Raw genomic sequence first — 9435 nt, 5'->3', positions numbered from 1 at the left:
CTCCATCTCTCTCTCACAAACACAACCACAGAGAGTTTGTGATGCATAAAAGGAACACTTTGAGGCCCATTTGTTGAGAAAGGCAGTATAATCAATATACAAATAATTCATTGGGAAAGGCAGAGCAAGTGGGTTTGGGACCTGGACTCCAATTTTGGTGAGGGTCAAGTGCCAGAGAGCAGCCATAAAACAGCCTTAAGACATCTCTAAGGAATTTATCGATCATGAGGAATTTGTCTTAATTTCGAATGAAAAGAAAGTAGGGCCAGAATGCATTCACATCAAGTTGCTAGTTTAGCGCAATTATGTGAATGTGCATTGCGTTCGAACTGGCTCCCCCTTGCAAGAAAATAGCATGCCATGACCCGAATTTGCGTGTGGCAGTCTATCACGCAATAACGTGAAACCACATGATTGCGTTCAGATTGCCATCGGAATATACTTCCAATTCCCCTTGTCTGATAAACTCCTAAGACAGGGATGAACTACTGTTGTTGATGGGGGGAGGTGGTCATATTGGACCCCAGGGGATCTCTGGGCACCCCCTCATGGTATTCTCTTGAGAGAGGGATAAATAATATTTTGCCCCTCAATATCCAACAGCATTCCTTTGAGGAAGTGGTATCCATTTTGCCACTGTTCTCTGAACCACTGCAGGGCCAAGGGAGGCATTTTACCCAAGAAGCCTCTCCAGAGTCTCAAAAGGTGGGAATAGGGGCCAAAAAAGCGAGGAAACTTAGTCAGGGATAGGCTAAGGAGCATTTGGAGCCAAAAAGCATTTCTCTCCATGGTTCCTTCCCATAAAATCCTAGATTTGACAATTTAAATTAGGATATTTAGAATCCTTAGATAGTGCAGAGCAATAGTGTCTTTCTAAATTACAAATTCCAAGATTTCACAAAAAGTTGCTATGACACTTAAACTATGTGTGAAAGGGATGTAGGAGTCCTGGTAGACCACAACTCAAACATGGGTCAACAGTGTGATGCAGCAACTAAAAAGGCCAATGTGATCCTAGGCGACATCAATACGAGTATAGTGTTATGTAAGTGGGTTGGACTGGATAGCTCTTCTAGTTTCTTTCAACTCTAAGATTCTATGTTATTGATTAAGGGAAGTAATAGTGCAACTCTATTCTGCTTTCTTCAGGCCCTCACTTGGAATACTGTGTCCACTTCTGGTCACCACAATTCAAAACGGATGTTGATAAGCTGGAGTGTATCCAAAGGAGAGCAATGAAAATGGTGAAGGGTCTGGAAACCATCAAGCCCTATGAGGAGTGGTTTAGGGAGCTGGGAATGTTTAGCCTGGATACCTAGCTAATACCCCAGAGGACAGGATCATAATTCAAAATGACTTGAATAGACTAGAAAGCTGGGCCAAAGCTAACAAAATGAAATTCAATACGGAGAAAAATAAGTTATTGTACGTAGGGCGGAAATATGAAATGCATAGATATAGGATGGGGGAAACCTGGCTGAATGAAACTACTTGTGAAAGGTATATAGGAGTCCTAGTAGACCACAAGTTGAACATGAGTTAACAGTGCGATGCGGCAGCTAACAAGGCCAATGCAATTTTAGGCTGCATCAATAGAAGTATAGTGTCTAGATCAAGGGAAGTAATAGTGTAACTCTATTCTGCTTTGGTCAGGCCTCACCTGGAATACCGTGTCCAGTTTTGGGCAGCACAATTCAAAACGTATGTTGAGAAACTGGAACACGTCCAAATGAGGGCAACTAAAATGGCTGGATGGCCATCTGTCGGGGATGCTTTGATTTAGATTTCCTACATGGCAGGGGGTTGGAGTGGATGTCCCTTATGGTCTCTTCCAACTCTAAGATTCTATTATTCTATTCCAGCTCTATGATTCTCTAATTCTAAAGTGGAATCATAGTGCCATGATAATGTAGAATGAAAGGGCCCTCAGTCTTCATAGTAAGGGCAATGAATTCAGCTTCCTTACCCACAGAGGCCACATTCTCGTAATTCTCCATCATCACATAATTGTACATAAATGTCTGCTTCTTTGTCAACATTTTCCATTCATCTTCAGTGAAATATACCGCCACATCCGCAAAGGTCACCTGCAAAAGAAAATAGCCTTCATTCACAGAATGACTAACAAAAAAAAAAAAAAAAGGGGGGGGGGCACATGATGCATCCCAAAATCATTTGATCACCTCAGAATTTAGTCCAGGAAAGAAACTTTAAATTCTGTTAGCAAGAAAAAAAGCTACTGCCTTTGACATCCAGTTTGTCTCGAATCTTTTCAATATAACATACAATATAATAAACAATATAATTTAGGCCATAGGTGGGATATTGATGATGGATTAGGATATTGACTATCCTGACACTTTTGTACATTGAGCCTCCAAAGATTATAGTGCATGTAGCCATTTGTTGCCAAATTTCAGAGGCAAATGTCATTTTTAAAAAGCAGATCTGGGGAGCACTGTGGGTTTGAGACCCACAGGGCCACCCCCACTTTATATCCAGAGACGTTCTCCCATATCACCCAATGTTTCACAGCTGGGAAAAACAAGACACATGTGGGCAAGCAACACCAGAAAGTGGTGAAGATGGTCAAAGTTGTTTATGAGGAAGATCACACAAGTGGGAAAGGGCACAGCAGTTTGCTTTTGCCTCAGGCTCCTAGCAAAGGAAAGTCCCTGCCCCCTTCTTTCTTCTCCTCTTCCCACTTTTGAGTTGATGGGGTGCAAACTCCTTGGCACTCATTATGCAGAAACTGAAGTGAGCTGAAGGGGGAAAGTGGGTGGAAGAGAAAGAAACCAAGACTTTTTAAAAGCCCCCGAAATAATGGGGTGACAGAGGATTAACCCGGACTGTCTCTGCCAAAATTGAACATTATTTTATTTGCTTCCTTTCATAAATTGGCCCAGCAGTGACACAGATGAAGCTATTAGGATAGTGACTCACCGAAGAGTTGTTGTACCTTGGCAGCCTCTTTCTGTTGGAGCCCAACTCCCTCCGCTTGGCCTCTGTGTTGGCCATCAGGTGGGCAGGGGGTCCTGGTGGCCCTGCACTTGGTCACTTCCAGCAAGAAAGGCCCCAAAGCCGTGTACAAGGAGGCCGAGATGGAGTTCCTGAGAAAAGGGACCAGGGTTAGAATTGGCTTGGCAAGAAACCCTGCAGCAGTCAAAGACACAGAGAACAGCATCCTGCTGGTGACATACGCAGGTGCCATATGCCTCCTTTGGGCCTATGCAGAAGTGGGCACCCCCTTCCTCCCTCTGCACCAAACAAAGCCCCTGGACCTAGCATAGACTCACTGCAGCTTCCCTACACAACAGATACTCCATGCCTTCTTAGAGTGGAGGGGGATTAGGGGATGGGGAATTGGAGAGGGCCCTGGTTATGTCCCCGTAGATAGATGTGAAATGAGTGCATCGTAAATAATTAAACAAATAAATAACCTGCTGAAACCTCCAGAGATCCCCAGTGCTTTCTCCCATCATCAGCCCCTTTCCCAAGAAGGCTGCATCTGCACTATAGAAATAAGGCACTTTGACACCGCTTTAACTGCTCAGTGCTATGGAATCCTGGGATTTTAACTTTGGGACACTTAGCCTTCTCTGCCAGAGAGCTCTCATGCCACAACAAACTACAAATCCCAGGATTCCATAGGATGGAAATAGGAGAGTTAACAGACTTTAGAACTGGATTATTTCCGCAGTGCAGATACAGCCTGAGTCAGTTGAAAAAGGGTAGAAGCACCCATGTCTTGTTTTTACCCTCCTAATAATGGTTTTCCTTTAAAAAAATAAGTAGTTTGTTTTAGTCTCTAATTGTTATTCTTCTTGTTGTTTGTTTGTTTCTATGTTTGTTTGTTTCATTCTTGGTAATATGAGTTATTCTGGTTTGTCTCCTTTCTTCTTGCCTGAAAATCTATTAATAAGGAAACTGGGGAGACTTTTAAAACCTCCCAAAGGAGCCACTTTTGGCCTTTTTTGGGGGACTAGCCTCCTCTTAGAAGCCAAAGCCCAATGTTTGTGAATAATAATAATAATAATAATAATAATAAGGCTTGTATTAAAACTATCCTCCCATTTCAGATCCCTTTTAAAACCCATGTTCCCCAGAAGGAGCAGAGCTTTGTAATAAGAAAACCCTCTCAGAAAAGACACACAAAGAGACACACTTCCTTCCTTTTGGCCCAAGGAGCCTGGCCTCCTTCTGACTCTGGAGCCTCAGGAGAGAAAGAGGAGCCTCTGTTCAACTGAGGACTCAGAGAAGGTTCTGGAACATTATTCCCAACAGTTACAAGCAGCACAAAATGGCTGCCAGAACTCAAAATGGCTGCCTCTGTCTCAGTGCTTGGCAGTTGGCAGTTTGAGGCCTTCAGGGAACCCAAAATGGAGGATGAAAGGGCCCCAAAGTCAGAAGGGACCCCAAACAGCATTTCCAAACCTTAACAACACCTAAAATCTTTCCTGATGCTATAATATAGAGACTCACTGAGATACTGTTTATAAATACGTCTTTCCATGTCTTTATAAATAAATAAAATAATACTAATGCTACTACTAATAATAGTAATAATAAGTTACAACCAGGAGATTTCTCCCTGTGGCTTCTCCCCCAGAGGCCTCTGCGTATGCTCAGGAGCTCCTTCTTCTTCCCCTTCTTCTTCCTCTACAGAATCCTCCAGACGCCTCTCTGCTCCTCCTCCTCCTTAGGCTCTTCCTCTAAGCCTTCCTCCTCCTCCTCCTCAGGTCCTTCTTCTAAGCCTTCGTCTTCCTCCTCCTCTTCCTCAGACCCTTCCTCTTCCTCCTCCTCTCCTCCTCCTCCTCAGGCCCTTCCTCTAAGCCTTTCTCCTCCTCCTCTTCCTCCTCGGGTCCTTCTTTTAAGCCTTCCTGCTCTTCCTCCTCCTCTTCCGCAGACCCTTCCTGTAAGCCCTAAGCCCTTCCTCTTCCTCTTCCTCCTCCTCCTCCTCCTCCTCCTCCTCCACATGCCCTTCCTCTAAGCCTTCCTCCGCATCCTCTTCCTCTAAGCCTTCCTCCTCCTCCAGCCCTTCCTCTAAGCCCTCCTCCTCCTCCTCCTCCTCCTCCTCCTCCTCCTCCTCCTCCTCCTCCTCCTCTTCCTCAGGCCCTTCCTCTAAGCCTTCCCCCTCTTTTCCTCCCAGACTTTGGGGGAAAATTGTGTGCCTTCAATTCCTTTCTGGGGATCCTAAGGCAACACTGTCACAGGAGTCTCTTTGTAGGTTTTGTCAAAGTGTGTTTACCATTGTCATCGTTTGAGGCTGAGAGAGTGTGCCTTGGGGGCTGGGGGTGTGCTGCGTGCCTTGAACTCTTGTCTAGTGACCCTATTCCTAGGCTTTCTTTGGGTTCAATTTTGCCTTCCACTTTGCCCTTTGTCTTCCTCTGAGGCTGAGAGAGTGTCTGCTGCCCAAGGTTCCCCTGCAGTGGGTTTCATGGCCCAGAATGAATGCCATTTCCCATCATGTAGATGTGTGTGTGTGTTGTCCGCCTCCCAGCTGGCCATTGGTCTTCCTCTGAGGCTGAGAGAGTGTGACTTACCCAAGGTCACCCATTTTATATAATGGGTCTTGAGCACCCATGGATTTTGCTATCCAAACCAAATCCCAAAGGATACCAAGGGCCCATTGTTTTTCCATCTTTTTTTGCAAACAGTAAAGTAGATCTTGCTTGCCTGATCTTTGCATGTTCAAGAGCAGTGTTGGGCAAATGCTAAGAGATGCCTTGTGGATTAGGAAGAGGGTCCTGGAAAACAGTCCTCTTCCTCTGGACCCACAGACTCAGAAAGACATGGGCCCCCCATTCAATGGGACCCCTTTCTTTGAGGCTGCTCTAGGTCCAGGAGGGTCTCTCAGGAGAGATTGGGAAAGTCAGCCTTTGAGGAGTTCTGGTCCTTAAAGGTTAATATCTCCAGACTTTGCTGAGAGGGTAATATTTGGGATTTGGTCAGATCCAGGCTGCAGGGCTCTCTCAAATTTGGTTCAAAAACACTGCAGAAATTATGATGATGATGATGATGATGATGATGATGATGAATCTTCCCTTCAAACCCACAGAGCCTTGTGGACGCTCAAGTAGTAACAGAGGTCAAAAACACATTGCAGAAATAATCCAGTTTGCAGAAATAAACCACTTCAACTGCCCTAGTTCAGTACTCAGGAATCCTGGGAATTTTAGTTTATTATGGCATCTGAGTTGTCTGACAGAGAAGACTAAATATCTCCCAAAACTACAGTTCCCAGAATTCCCTAGCATTCAGCCAGACAGTTAAAGCAGCCCTGAACTTGGACCATTGTTAGCGGTTGGCTTGGAGCCTGAATAGGGTTCTAGAAGGCTGGTGGCTTTGGTCGTTGGCTGCTTAGGAAGAAGGGCTCCTTCTGGGTTTCCTTGGCAGGAAAGGAAAGGAAAGGTGGGTGCCTCAAGATGCCTTTGGGAGACCTCTAAATTTGGTTCCTTTGTGAGAATGCTGACTGAGGGGGAAGAGAAGGGTAATGGATTTGGTCCCCAGGGAGGCCCCAGGGCAGACAGGGCAGGCCACACAACGTTCGCTAACTCCCAAGTCAAATCCTGGTTTCCCTTCTTTTGAACAGGACCGAAACCTGGACCAGAAAGGATCAGGTTTTATTTGCTTTCTTCTCCTGTAACAGGTGTTTTTCCTTGCCCTTTTTACACGTGGCAGTAAAGATACGATACAGCAGGGCCTGGCATTGAGCTTCCAGTTTTCATGCATGATCTTCAGACAGGAGATGAGGCTGCCTCTTCTCCATTTTGGAGGGAGCCCAATTCCAGGAAAGAGGAAAGGGCTCTGTGCAAACATCCCGATCAGATGTGAGAGCAGTAGCTTATTATAATTTGCAAGGCTTAGTTCATTGGTTTCTACAACTAGATAAATTGCGGGGGTCTATGGATTGGTTTAGTTTCTTGCTTTCTCTCAGTTGTGGTGGTACAAGGGCTCACTACTATACTCTGCATTCGCCATCTGGCTAGAAAGAAGGAGGCTAAATTAAATGCTTTTTATCCTTAGTTTTTTGTGGATTTTTGGGGACTATGTGGCCATATTCTAGAAGAGTTTCTTCCTGACGTTTCTTCAACATTTGTGGCTGGCATCTCTGAAGATGCCAGACACAGATGCTGGCGAAACGTCAGAAGAAACTCTTCTAGAACGTGGCCACATAGCCCAAAAAACCCACAAAAAGCTATGGAAGCCAGCCATGAAAGCCTTCGACTTCACACTTTTTATCCTGTCTCTCCAAGCAAGTGAGAAAGAATAATGCTCTCATTTCCCCTTGATCTGGGAACAGACCTTTAAAAATTTCTCTCTTCATTTCTACACAGGAAAGTATATTGAGTAGATTTGAATGACAAACTGTGAGCGACTGTGGTTAGTAATTTATGCATTGGGCTGAATGAGATCGCTAGAGGCCCTGCCCCAGGTCCTAGGCTTTAGCTCACAAACCTCAGGACCTGGGACAATCCTGAATTCACAACCCTATAAGAGAGATGGAGGAACACCAGAAAGTAGGCAACCAAAGTCCTGTGCATATGTACCAGTTTGGTGCCATGTTAACGGCTGTGGATCCACCCCAGAGAAACCTGGGAATGGGGTGCTTAGAACTGGATGCTTGGTAGAGAGCCCCAGTGCAGTCCTTCATGAGAGTTGCTATATAATTTTAAGTACTTCATGAAATAAGAAATCCCAGGATTCTGTTGGACAGAGTCCTTTAAGTTTCATGGTATCTAAGTGCTAGGTTTGGGCAATGGAGATACAACCCAGGTGCCAAAAATGACCCATAGCAATTCTGGATAGGCTTCTTCAGTCTCTGTCTCTATTGGTGGAGAGCTATTTACACCAAGAAACCCATGGATCTTCAAAAGATCTCCAGTTTATTTATTTTATTTAAATACATCCATCCTTTCTCCCAATATAGGGACTCAGGGTAGCTAACAATAAATTTAATACGGTGCAAATTCAAAACAATGCAAAGGGATTAAAATTATAACTATTTTATAAAATTAAACCATTTATATAATTACACCTTGAAAAAAACCATATACAATTTCACCTTGACCTCTGAATTGCACAGCAGTTCAAACCTTATCTCTTGTTTTGCTTAGGATCCAGCCCTTGAGGCATCAGCATTTCCAAAAAGGAGAGAAAGTGGAAGTGTGAAATACTTTTTGTTTGGAGGAAGTGTCTATCCAGATTCTGTCCTGTAAAACTATTAGAGCCTCTTTGATGCTGTCTTTGATTCAGAACATATGATTTTAAGGCTTCTTGCACTTCTGTCTCCATCCAATAAACCTTTGAATTCTTTCAAGCATTCTGTTTTCCTGGCTGCCCATCCCAAGAGTATGAAACATAGCACCAGTCATGGAGATTCAGTCTTTTTCTTAATAGAGATACAGAGCGAGGGCCTCAGGATCCCCACTCCTGGTGTAAGACCTGGCCCAGTTCGTTGCAGATATTTGACATACTTGATGTTAGAGTCAGACTGGGAGGTTTTGGGAGTCTCTGTTCCTCCAAAAGTAACTTTCCCAAGAGCAGTCTATGTCTCCCTTCCAAAGAGCAGCAGTGGATGGAGAAGGAGGCCTTGGGGAAGCAGAGGAGAGCTTGGCCTGACCCCCAAGGACTCTCCGTTGAAGGTTTCCATCTCTCTAGGAAACGGTGGAGCCTGGGAAGGAGACTGAGGACTAGGGCATGCTGGGAAAAGCTTCAGTGGGAGCTTATGGGAGCAAATGTGGGACTTTGCTTTCTCCCCCCGATTACTTTCCTGCTCTCTTTTGACAAGGTAAACTCAATGGTGGAAACGCCATCTTCCCTGTACGTTCCATGCTCACCTCCATGGCACCTTAGGAGTAAGTAAGTCTCCATTGAGGGCAGCACAGTCAAAAAACAAAATCCAAAATGGGGAGTGGACTTTGAGATCCTGATGGTCCTCTGAAAATGCCAGCCCCTGAAAGCAATCCTGGTCAGCTTTTGGGAAAGTGCCCTCAAGGTTTGGTCCAAACGGCTCTCAGCCCCTGGCAGACTGTCCCTTCCCTGCGCCTTGCTCTCCTGGAGGCTCAGAGGAGATTCTGGGGGGCCTGGGCACCTCCTCTTCTTAGGGACCCTGAGCCTCAGGTTCAGCTGACAAACGGCCATTTGCCCATGAGGAGTCCCCCGTTCCCCGCTCTGTCCTGGCACATGCCTTAGGAAACCTCTTCCATGGGAATTTGGGAGCTCCTAATCTTAGTGGAAATGGGAACCTCTAGAACTCTCCTATTCTTCCCAGCCAGGAAATAAGGTATAGTTGTGAATCTCTTCCAAGGAAAAGAGTTGTTGTTGTTGTTGTAATAACAGGGCTCCAGTCAATGGAGATCTTCAGGCAGTAAAGGGAGGTTTATGCAAATGCAGAGTGACATCACTGCTATGGAAGGCTCACTTGACCAATCA

Source organism: Sceloporus occidentalis, unplaced genomic scaffold (genome assembly GCF_023333645.1).
Source record: "Sceloporus occidentalis isolate IW3139 unplaced genomic scaffold, rSceOcc1.0.p SCAF_39, whole genome shotgun sequence".
NCBI classification, from domain to species: domain Eukaryota; kingdom Metazoa; phylum Chordata; class Lepidosauria; order Squamata; family Phrynosomatidae; genus Sceloporus; species Sceloporus occidentalis.
Note: the sequence above shows the minus strand (reverse complement) of the source record.